At 44.4% G+C, this 11266-nt stretch overlaps 1 non-coding gene across 1 annotated transcript; it reads left to right on the top strand.

Moving 5' to 3' along the window:
* The first annotated feature begins 10847 nt into the window (after positions 1–10847).
* Positions 10848–10919, top strand: TRNAE-CUC (transfer RNA glutamic acid (anticodon CUC)). The gene has a single exon. It is a non-coding gene; the product is annotated as a tRNA-Glu (tRNA).
* The last annotated feature ends 347 nt before the right edge of the window (positions 10920–11266 follow it).

Raw genomic sequence — 11266 nt, 5'->3', positions numbered from 1 at the left:
TACACCCTTGCTACTTGTGAGGTTAAGAATATAATGTTAATTAAACCGCACAGTCAATGGCATATACATTTAAAAAAAACAAGGTCCAAAAGTGTGTATTTTTGGTCACTTTGTATACCCTAAAATGTATTTACATAAAGCTATCAAAAACAAAAATGGTACAGATAAAAACTACAGATCACGGCGCATAAAAATGAGCCCTCACACATCCCTGTATACGTAAAAATAAAAATAAGTTATAGGGTCAGAAGAGGACATTTTTAAACAAACTAATTTTCATGCAAACAGTTAAAAAATGTTAACAAAAGAAAAACAAAATCAAACCTATATAAGTTGGGATCATTTTAATCTTATGGACCTACACACACTCAACATACAATGGTCGTCCTGGAACCAATTACCAGTTTTCCATAGAGATATGGGTCGGCATTTATCATTGTAGTGTAACTGAAGCATATTTCTACACCTTTTTTTGTGTGCCGGTGATGTGTACGAGCACCACATTTATTAAATGGTCGCAGGGCATTTGATAAATTTTGTGCAGGTCACATTTTCTGAAATTTCTCTCTTCGCATACACCAAAAAGCTAAGCTTAGTCTGGGCTGGTGTAGTTTTAGAGACTTTTCAGTGGCTTTGCGCCTTTTCTGTGCCTTTTCACAAAAAGATGCAGTTGATAAACCCTTCCATATCATGTGTATTGCCAAAATCAGTGGATTGCAACTCAAAATCAGCAGAAATGTGTAAACCAAAAGGCACAAATAAACACTTCTTGCGCCTTTTTTGTGCCTTTTCTAAACACAAAAAACAGTCAATGATAAATGTCGGCCATGTACTCAACAAACAATGGTTCCGGGGCTCCAGAACCAATTACCAGTTTTCCATAGACATATGTACTCAATATATGATGTTTTCAACATACAATAATCCTCCTGGAACCAATTAATATCGCATGTTGAGGGACCGCTGTATAGAATTTTAGAATTTTTTTTAATTAAAAATAAAAAACTAAAGTTTCACATGGACATAAGTATTTGGACCCTTTGGTATGAATAGAGATGAGCAAAGTTACAGTGATTAAATTCGTCACGAACTTCTCAGCTCGGCAGTTGCTGACTTTGGCTTGCATAAATTAGTTCAGCTTTCAGGTGCTCCGGAGGCTGGAAAAGGTGGATACAGTGCTAGAAGAGAGTCGAATTAGTGTAACTTCGCTCATCTCTAGGTATGACACTTGAAATATAGCTCTGGGGCATCTTATTTCTCTTGATCATCTCTGAGATGTTGCTACACCTTGATCAGAGTCACTTGTGGTAAATTCAGATGACTCTACGGGATTTGGAAAGACACAGCCCTGTCTATATAAGGTCTCGCAGCTGACAATGCATATCAGAGCAAAAACCAAGCAATGAGGTAGAAATAACTGCCAGTCAGGCCCGTCGCTACAGGACAGGCAAACCAAGCAATTGCTTGGGGCCCCGAGCTGGCCAGGGGCCCAGATCAGAGCCAGTGCTTGCCCTTCCTGTAGCGACAGGGCAATTCCCCCCATCACTATTAAGGACATCCCTGTGTGCCGAAAGATGTTTTTGGGACACAGGGAATCCCCCGTTAACTCTCTGTGGCCCCACGTTAAGTTTAAAAACGCAGGGGCCGCCTGTGATAGCGCACGTCGGGACGTCACTGACATCCCGTGTGTGCGTCCATAGCAACGGAGGCGCAGAAGACCGCAGCATCGAGAAGGAGGAAGACGTGCGCTGGCCAGCTTGGTAAGTGACCAGCGGGACGTCATCTTCGGTGTTCCGACCACCGCTTCTTCAGTCCAGGAACTAATGCTATAGCTGGACCAGAGGAGCGTTGGTCAGAGCACCGAAGTGGGGCAGTACACAGACATACAGCCTCCAGCCATACACTGTATGGCTGGAGGCTGTATGTCTGTGGGGAACACTGCCTACCATATGTGAGGGAACACTGCCAGCCTAATGTGGAGGAACACTGCCTACCTAATGTGGGGGAACACTGCCTACCTAATGTGAGGGGACACTGCCTACCTAATGTGGGCGAACACTGCCAGCCTAATGTGGGGGAACACTGCCAGCCTAATGTAGAGGAACACTGCCAGCCTAATGTGGGGGAACACTGCCTACCTAATGTGGGAGAACACTGCCAGCCTAATGTGGGGGAACACTGCCAGCCTAATGTGGGGGAACACTGCCAGCCTAATGTGGGGGAACACTGCTGCCTAATGTGGGGGAACACTGCCTACCTAATGTGGGGGAACACTGCCAGCCTAATGTGGGGGAACACTGCCAGCCTAATGTGGGGGAAACACTGCCAGCCTAATGTGGGGGAAACACTGCAAGCCTAATGTGAGGGAACACTGCCTACCTAATGTGGGGGGAACACTGCCAACCTAATGCGGAGAGAACTATGCTTTACCTAATGTGGGGGAACACTGCCAGTCTAATGTAGGGAGAACTATGCTGCACCTAATTTGGGGGGGGGGGGGGACACTGCCAACCTAATGTGGGGAGAACTATGCTGCACCAAATGTGGGGGGAACACTGCCAGCCTAATGTGGGGAGAACTATGCTGCACCTAATGTGGGGGGAAACTTTGCCAGCCTAATGTGGGGGGAACACTGCCAACCTAATGTGGGGAGAACTATGCTGAACCCAATGTGGGGGGAACACTGCCAACCTAATGTGGGGAGAACTCTGCTGCACCTAATGTGGGGGGAACACTGCCTAACTAATGTGGGGAGAACTATGCTGCACCTAATGTGGGGGGAACACTGCCTACCTAATGTGGGGAGAACTCTGCTGCACCTAATGGGAGGGGAACTCTGCTGCACCTAATGTGGGGGTACTTTGCTGCACCTAATGTGGGGGGTACTCTGCTGCACCTAATATGGGGGCCTCGTATCGACATTCGCTCACGTTGCGCTCCCAGAATTCAAGGACCGGCATTACTACGTCCTGACGCCGGCCCTAGAGTGTAACGTGCGTGAACATAAAGGGGGGGGGGAGGCCTCCATGTCCATTTTGCTTGGGGCCCCCAAATTCCTTCAAACGTCCCTGCTGCCAGTAAAGCTCAGATTCGATTGGGTACAAAAAAATGTTTCTGCCGCACTGAAAGTTCCCAAATGCACAGTGGCCTCCATTATTCCTAAATGAAAGAAGTTTGGAGCAACCAGCAGTAATTGGGAGAGAAGGGCCTTGGTAAAAGAAGTGACCAAGAACCAATAATCACTCTGGCTGAGCTCCAAAGATTCTGCGTGCAGATGGGAGAAACGCTAATCTGGGCTTTTTGGCCTGAAGAAGCCTTTCTTCAGTTAAAGACACATGAAAGCCTGGCTGGAGTTTGCAAAAAAAAGTACCTAAAGAGCTTGCTAAAGTAGTCATGGTGCCCTGGGCTATAATCACACCTATTCAGGCTCTAATAGCGCCTATCTGGACATTGCCTAGCTGTGAGAAATGACATCAGCCCCCGACTGATTTGTTCCATAATACCTAGATAGGCATAATTAGAGCCTGTATAGGTGTGTGATTACATCCCGGGCACCATGACTACTTCAGTAGCCACATGCCCAACTGACTACTTAAAGGGGTACTCCAGTGCTCCAGTGTTTTGAAAATTTTCTTCAGAATGCTCGGAACTGGAGGCTGTGATCGTGACGTCACACCACACCCCCTCTATTCATGTCTATGGGAGGGGGTGTGTCAGCCACCATGCCCTCCCGCAGCACCCGGCGTTTTAAACAAAAACCAGGTTTCTGTGCCAGTGGTCGTGACGTCACGGCCATGTCCCCTCTATTCGTGTCTATGGGAGAGGGCATGGTGGCTGACACACCCCCTACCATAGACATGAATAGAGGGGGTGTGGTGTGATGTCACGATCACGGCCTCCAGTTCCGAGCGGGGTCCCATCATTTGGATAGGGAATAAGATGTCTAGCAGCGGAGTGCCCCTTTAAGCATCATTTACATACTGCGTGTGACATTTATGAAAGTTGTTTTCTCCCCATTTCTAGATGTACCAGCAGACATCCAGGCATGGTAGGACATATGATATAAACCTCCATTATGTGCTGCCACTAGTTATATAGGGTAAAACTTAGTGACAGGTCCCCTTTAACTATTTGTTCATGGGATTTTTTTTTCATTTGAGGCATTGATCCCCTCTCTAACTCCCAACTGTCTCTTAGCTAACTGTGGACCGAACCAATGCACAGTCACTACCTACAATAATGGACCGATCCAATGAACAGGCCCAACTGTCTTTCAGTTAACTGTGGACTGAACTAATATACACTCACTGCCTACAACAGTGGACTGATCCGATACAGCGGCAGAGGACTATCAAGAACAGACATTTTCGAGCTATCACAGAACATACACAAAGACAACGTTCATCCAAGTTGACTTCACTTTGTTCGGTCAACAATAGGGACTTACTAAGAATGCTTGAAGTACCAAGGCTGGGCACTTATGACATCACTGCATCTGTGGTAAACAACACAATGGATAGTGGACAATATATACCGTAATATCCTTCACTGTTTACTAAAGCCCATGGCCTGTGTGACCCTAATATTTGCTACCTGAACCTCAAGGATATAAGGATAGTTTTTACATGGAGCATCTGATTGACAAAGTGTGTTAACTCACACGAAACGGTATCCGTCTCAGCTATCGTCCCCGGTCTGTCCAGCCGTCCCTGTCTGTACTTGTTGTACATCGAAGTAATAAAGAAAGTGGTGAGTGCCACCTATCTATATTTCACTCTGCCTATTATATTCAAAACACGCCAGTCTGTTGTGCTGAGCACCACTAGCGTGATCCTATTCACACACTTGCGTTACTTTTCTCAGTGGGGAATAACATTGATGTGCCGGTCTACTTGCATCTATTGGAGTATTTATAGTCTTTACATGCCTTGCTGGAATAGAGATTGTGAATCTTGTGTGAAAATAGTACAAGTCAGGGATGATAAGGATTTAAAGGGGTACTCCGCACCCCTAGACATCTTATCCCCTATCCAAAGGATAGGGGATAAGATGTCAGATTGCCGGGGTCCCGCTGCTGGGGGCCCCCGGTATCTCGGCTGCCGCACCCACCTGTACGGCTTCCACCTCACACCGGCAACACTGGAGGCTTCGGATCCCGACCACAATGGCGGACGAGCGTGACGTCACGACTCCGCCCTGTGTGACATCATGCCCCGCCCCCTCAATGCAAGTACATGGGAGGGGGCGTGACGGACAGACCTCCAATAGACTTGCATTGAGGGGGCGGGGCGTGACGTCACATGGGGCTGAGCCGTGACAACACGCTCGTCCACCATTGTGGTCGGGATCCGAAGCCTCCAGCATTGCCGGCGTGAGGTGGAAGCCGTACTGGTGGGTGCAGCAGCTGAGATCCCGGGGGCCCCCAGCAGCGGGACCCCGGTGATCTGACATCTTATCCCCTATCCTTTGGATAGGGGATAAGATGTCTAGGGGTGTGGAGCACCCCTTTAAAGGGGTACTCTGATGGAAAACTTTTTTTTTTAAATCAACTGGTGCCGGAAAGTTAAACAGATTTGTAAATTACTTCTATTAAAACATCTTAATCCTTCCAGTACTTATTAGCTGCTGAATACTAAAGAGGAAATTCTTTTCTTTTTGGAATACAGTGCTCTTTGCTGACATCATGACCACAGTGCTCTCTGCTGACATCTCTGTCCATAATAGGAACTGTTCAGAGCAGCATATGTTTTCTATGGGGATTTTCTCCAGTTGTTAAAATGGACATAGGTGTCAGCAGAGAGCACTGTGGTCATGATGTCAGCAGAGAGCTCTGTGTTCCAAAACAGAAAAGAAATTCCTCTGTAGTATTCAGCAGCTAATAAGTACTGGAAAGATTAAGATATTTTAATAGAAGTAATTTACAAATCTGTTTAACTTTCTGGCACCAGTTGATAAAAAAAAAAAAAAAAAAAAAAAGTTTTCTACTGGAGTACCCCTTTAACCAGATTAGCAGCAGAACAAAACCAGAAAACAGGAGAGGCAGCAAGCGGCTCACCTTGGAATATCAAGGTTGAACAAACAAATTTTTTTATTTTCACAAAATAGGGATGGGGAGTTTATGGAACTTTGCACCTGGTACAGAGAATGTTGGAAAATTTTGGCACAAGCCACCTGGTTTGTGCCAAATGTTGTGACTTTATACCAAGGGCACAAAGCATAATATAAACGCAGTCTAAGTCCACCTCTTTTTTTCCATTTTACCTACTTCCAGCAAAATGTTAAATTGTGGGACATTTTAAGCCTGACGCTTATCGCTTTCCAACAGGGGCACAACTATAGGAGGTAACTGGGTCCTCATACAGATGGTTGGGTGAGAACCCGTTACAGATTTTGCACTGGGTCCCAGGAAATTCAAGTGACATTACTGTAAAAGGTGCTTCAAAGGTAGGGTCTCTAGTGCCCAAAGTGGCTCTAGTGCTTGGGGGGCATAAAGGCCTCTTTACCACATACTGAACATGGCACATGGTAGAAGCTAATGGTACATGATAGGTGCCTGGGAGCTTCTAGCTATGCTGCTGCCTTAGGGCCCTTTACACGCAGGATAACAAGTGCTAATGGATTATTCTTGTGACCCATTAAAATCATTACTGTCAGTCGCACATCCCCTGTTTACACACATAATTTAAATGTCCACACAAAAATTCAATTGACCAACGAACGTGCTGAATTGATCGTCGGCTACTCGCTGGCCTTTTTACATGGGAGGATTATTGCCCATGTGAAGGGACCAGGAATGAATTGTCCCAGGAATGAATGGTGTGCACCCAGTACTCCTTTGATTCTCTAAGGCTAAGTTTCTACTTGTTTTTTTGTCCTGCGTTTTTTTGGTTGAAAAAAACGCATGAAAAAATGCCTGAAAAAACGCCACTGCAATATCCTGCGTCTGACGTTTTTTCTGGCGTTTTTTCATTTGTGTGGAAATTGCACATTGGCAGCTTTTTTAGGTACCCAAAATTAGTTGGGTACCAATACAAAAAAAAAAAAAAAAAGGATCCAGTAGTGATGGGAAAAATATGTATTTAACGAAATTTATATATTTTTTTATAACTAAATTGTTATAAATTTTTAATAAATTGTGTGTTTTTGTACATTTTTGTACATTTTTTAGGTAGTACTACTACTCCCAGCATGGAACAGACTGTTCCATGATGGGAGTAGTAGTACCTGTACTAATAGACATGTCGCCCGGGTGTCAGTTGTGACACCCGATATGATCGTCCATAATATAGCAGAGATGTGGAGCGGCTCTATACAGCGCTCGCATCTCTGCTCTGTACTCTGGCCAGTGATGTGAATAGAACATCACTCATTCATATTTTCCACCCAGAGTAGTGATTGGCTGGATGGTTGCAGCCAATCACCGCTCTTAGAGGGAAATATGAATGAGTGAGTGGCCGGCCGGAGTATAATGTAGAGATGCGAGCGCAGGAGAAAGCCGCTCCATCTCTGCAATAGACAGGACGATCGCATCGGGTGTCAGTAGTGATACCCGCTGTGATCTGTTCTTACCTGCAGGTACTACTACTCACAACATGGAGCACCCTTTGCTCCATGCTGGGAACTGTAGTATCTGCATTAATAGACAGATCGTAGCCAATGTAACTTCTGACACCTGTTGCGATCTGTCTATTAATGCAGGTACTACAGCTACCAGCATGGAGCAGAGTGTTCTCCATGTTGGGAGTAGTAGTACCTGCAGTTAAGGAAAGATCACAGCGGATGTCACTCCTGATACCTGCTGTGATCCTCCTGTATAATGTATAGATGCAGCGGACGGCCGCTATTCTATGGTCCCCTGCACGGAAGTATATATACACCTATTCATATTTCCCGCAGAGAGTTGTGATTGGTTGGAACCATTTGGCCAATCACAGCTCTCTGCGGGAAATATGAATAGGTGTATATATACGGCAGTGCAGGGGACCATAGAATAGTGGCCGTCCGCTGCATCTATACATTATACAGGAGGATCACAGCGGGTATCAGGAGTGACATCCGCTGTGATCTTTCCTTAAATGCAGCCGGCCGCATTTATACATTATACAGGAGGATCGCAACGGCCATCTGTCAATTAGTACAGTTACTACTACTCCCATCATGGAACAGTGTGTTCCCGAAAAAAATTTAAAAAATAAAGAAAAAAAGTGAAAAAAACACACACAACACAGTTTTATTATTGTCGGCTACATTTTTAGGTCCCACTTGCACACATAAATTGATCCCTGTTTTAAGAATTAATAAAAATTTGGTTATAAAAAAGATACATTTCGTTAGATACAATTTTTTCCTTCACTACTGTATCTTTTTTTTTTTTTATGGTATAATGGTACCCTACGAAATTTTAAAAAAAGGTATCTCCATCACTTTTTTGGATCGCTAAAGTCCAAAAAAGAATATAAAAAACACTTGCAAAAACGCCAAAGTTAAAACCCACATATAATTTTTCTTGGCATTTTTCACTTCCATAGACTTCTATGGGAGAAGAACGCCACGATTTTGACACAATAATCGCCAGTGGCTCAACATGCTGCGATTTTGGAAAACCGCCAAGGAGCTGAAAAAGGCCAAAAAAGAGTGAAAAAACACCAAAAGGATTATAAAAACGCCAAAGTGAAAAATGGCAAGTGAAATAAGAATTTTGCGATTTCTCATTGATTTACAGCTAACATCTGGCCGCAGCGTTTTTTTTGGCCGAAAAAACGCCATGCGGCAGAATTGGTGTTTTTCTTGGCATCCCCCCTCCCCCCCCCCCCCCCAAAGTAGAAACTTAGCCTAAGAGGCTGCATAGCAGTGGTCTGAAATCCTCACAGAGAATGAATGAAGTGCTGGCCGCATACCCACTAGATAGATTATCATGTAAGCATAACTAACTAAAAGTGGGAATCCATCTAATCTAAAAATAATCCCATACCTGTAGTAGGCCAAATGCTAAACAAAAGATTATTAAGGGATTGTACACACCAGGATTTGCCCTTATGTACTGTATCATGTACAGTGGTCCCTCAACATACGATGGTAATTCGTTCCAAACGACCCATCGTTTGTCGAATCCATCGTATGTTGAGGGATCCGTGCAATGTAAAGTATTGGAAGCTATACTCACCTGTCCCCGCCGCTCCGGACCAGGTCCTCACCGCTCCCGATGCTGTCCCGCTGCTCCGGTGTCTTCTTCGCGATCCTCCGGCTTCTTCCGCATCTTCTGCAGGGTCCGGGCCTTGCTTTCTGGTGACGTTATTACGCTGCTGCTCCGGCGCGGCGTGCGTAGTGACGTAATAACGACGCCGGAAAGCGAGGCCCGGACCCTAGAGAAGATGCGGAAGACGCCGGAGGATCGCGAAGTGGACCCGGAGCAGCGGGAATAGGTAAGCGAACCTGCCCGGGATGCTTAAACTGCTATCCGACAGCAGCTTAAGCATTTTGCGCTGTCGGATAGCAGTTAATGCGATGGCCCCGACATATAAAAGCATCGTATGTCGATTTTATCATATGTCGGGGCCATCGCATGTCGGGGGGTTACTGTATATGTTGGTAATTTGTCAAAATGGACTGCTATTTGCACGTATCGGCATGGGCTCCATTGACTTTAAAAGAGTTATCCGGTGAAAACTGTTTTTCAACCTCTGCGCCCAGGGTTGGAAAAAAAAAAAAGCAGAGCTTCAGCCATATCAGATGGTTCCTAGTATTACCCAAGCGCAGGAGGAGCGAGGGAGGTATGTATAAGCTTTTTTTCATTTTATTTTCAAGCCTGGGCACAGGGGTTAAAAACTGTTTTCTCCAGGCATCCCCTTTAATGGCCCAAATGTAGTCAACTTGTAACTATGGGGGAGATTTTTCAAATCCTGTGCAGAGAAAAGGTTGACCAGTTGCCAATAGCAACCAATCAGATTGCTTCTTTCATTTTTCAGAGGTTCTTAATAATATAAGAAGCGATCAGATTGGTTGCTATAGGCAACCGGTCAATTTTTTTTATTTTTTTTGCACAGCTTTTGATAAATCTCCCCCTATATCCGGATCACCTATGCGCACTTATATGTTTATTTAGCTGGATTATTTATTTTTCTAAAAGCATATGTTATAGTCATCTAGTCAGTTCCTGCACATTAATATGTAATAGGATGCTAAGGCATACTTTTGTAGATTATTCAGGGGGTACTCCAGTATTTTCAAACTTATCCCCTATTCATTCTCTATAAGAGCGCTGGAGATACACGAGCTCTGTACTCATGTATCTCCAGCACTCCCATAGAGTAAGGGAGATTTGGGTGCCAGTCTGGAAATCGCGCAGGTAGGGAGGGGTTTCGTTTGGGGTTTTGGTTCCCAATAGGCAAACCTCCTGCAACCAAACACTAAAGGGATAAGCTGGAGTAACCCTTTAACCGCTGTGTGATTCTAGGCTATGTTCACATGTCGGAAAATCTCAGTGTGGACATTCCGCAAACTCCGGGCGCCGGCATAATATGCGGACGCTAGGACCGCATCTGGTACGGAAATGCGGAATTCAGCACAGAAATTACGCCGTGTGAACATGGCCTAATGCATACTTATTGTGGATCTGAAAAGCATAGCAAATTCACATTTGATAAGTGCTGTAGATAAAAAAAAAAAAAACTCTTAAAAAAAAAAAAAAAAAAAAAAAAAACTCTTAAAAATCAATTGTATATGCTGTGTGAATACAGCCTTAGTAGGCAGATGCAGTTAGTACTGTTTATTCGCTGATGACACTAACATTGCTACGCAACAGCATCCTACGTATGTTATAAATCCTGAACAATCTTTCTCTGCAGCCTTCCCTGGTGGTCTAGTGGTTAGGATTCGGCGCTCTCACCGCCGCGGCCCGGGTTCGATTCCCGGTCAGGGAACAAGTATTTTTATATTGTAATTATTATTATTATTATCCTATTTGTATTTATTATATTATTGTGATTAATTTTCTTTGTTAAATGTTTTTTTTTTAACATATATAAACATGTGTATTAGGAATCCATGTCCTAAGGTAGATCCTATTTTCACAATTTTCTTTCACTTAACATAGAATGCAGTTAGGCAGCTGGGACTCGTCTGAATGTTAGTTTTTAGTTCAGAGTAATGTGAACTTGTTTCTATGTCCCTAGATTGATAATTTTGTTAGTAATCCTCATTATTTACTTTGCAGGGTCACCCAAATACGGTAAATAGTAATTTATTGTGTTTACTGCCACCTACTGTT

The sequence above is a fragment of the Hyla sarda genome, chromosome 3 (assembly GCF_029499605.1).
Source record: "Hyla sarda isolate aHylSar1 chromosome 3, aHylSar1.hap1, whole genome shotgun sequence".
NCBI lineage: Eukaryota > Metazoa > Chordata > Amphibia > Anura > Hylidae > Hyla > Hyla sarda.
The sequence above is the reverse complement of the archived record's forward strand: the minus strand, read 5'-3'. Positions and strand labels throughout refer to the sequence as shown.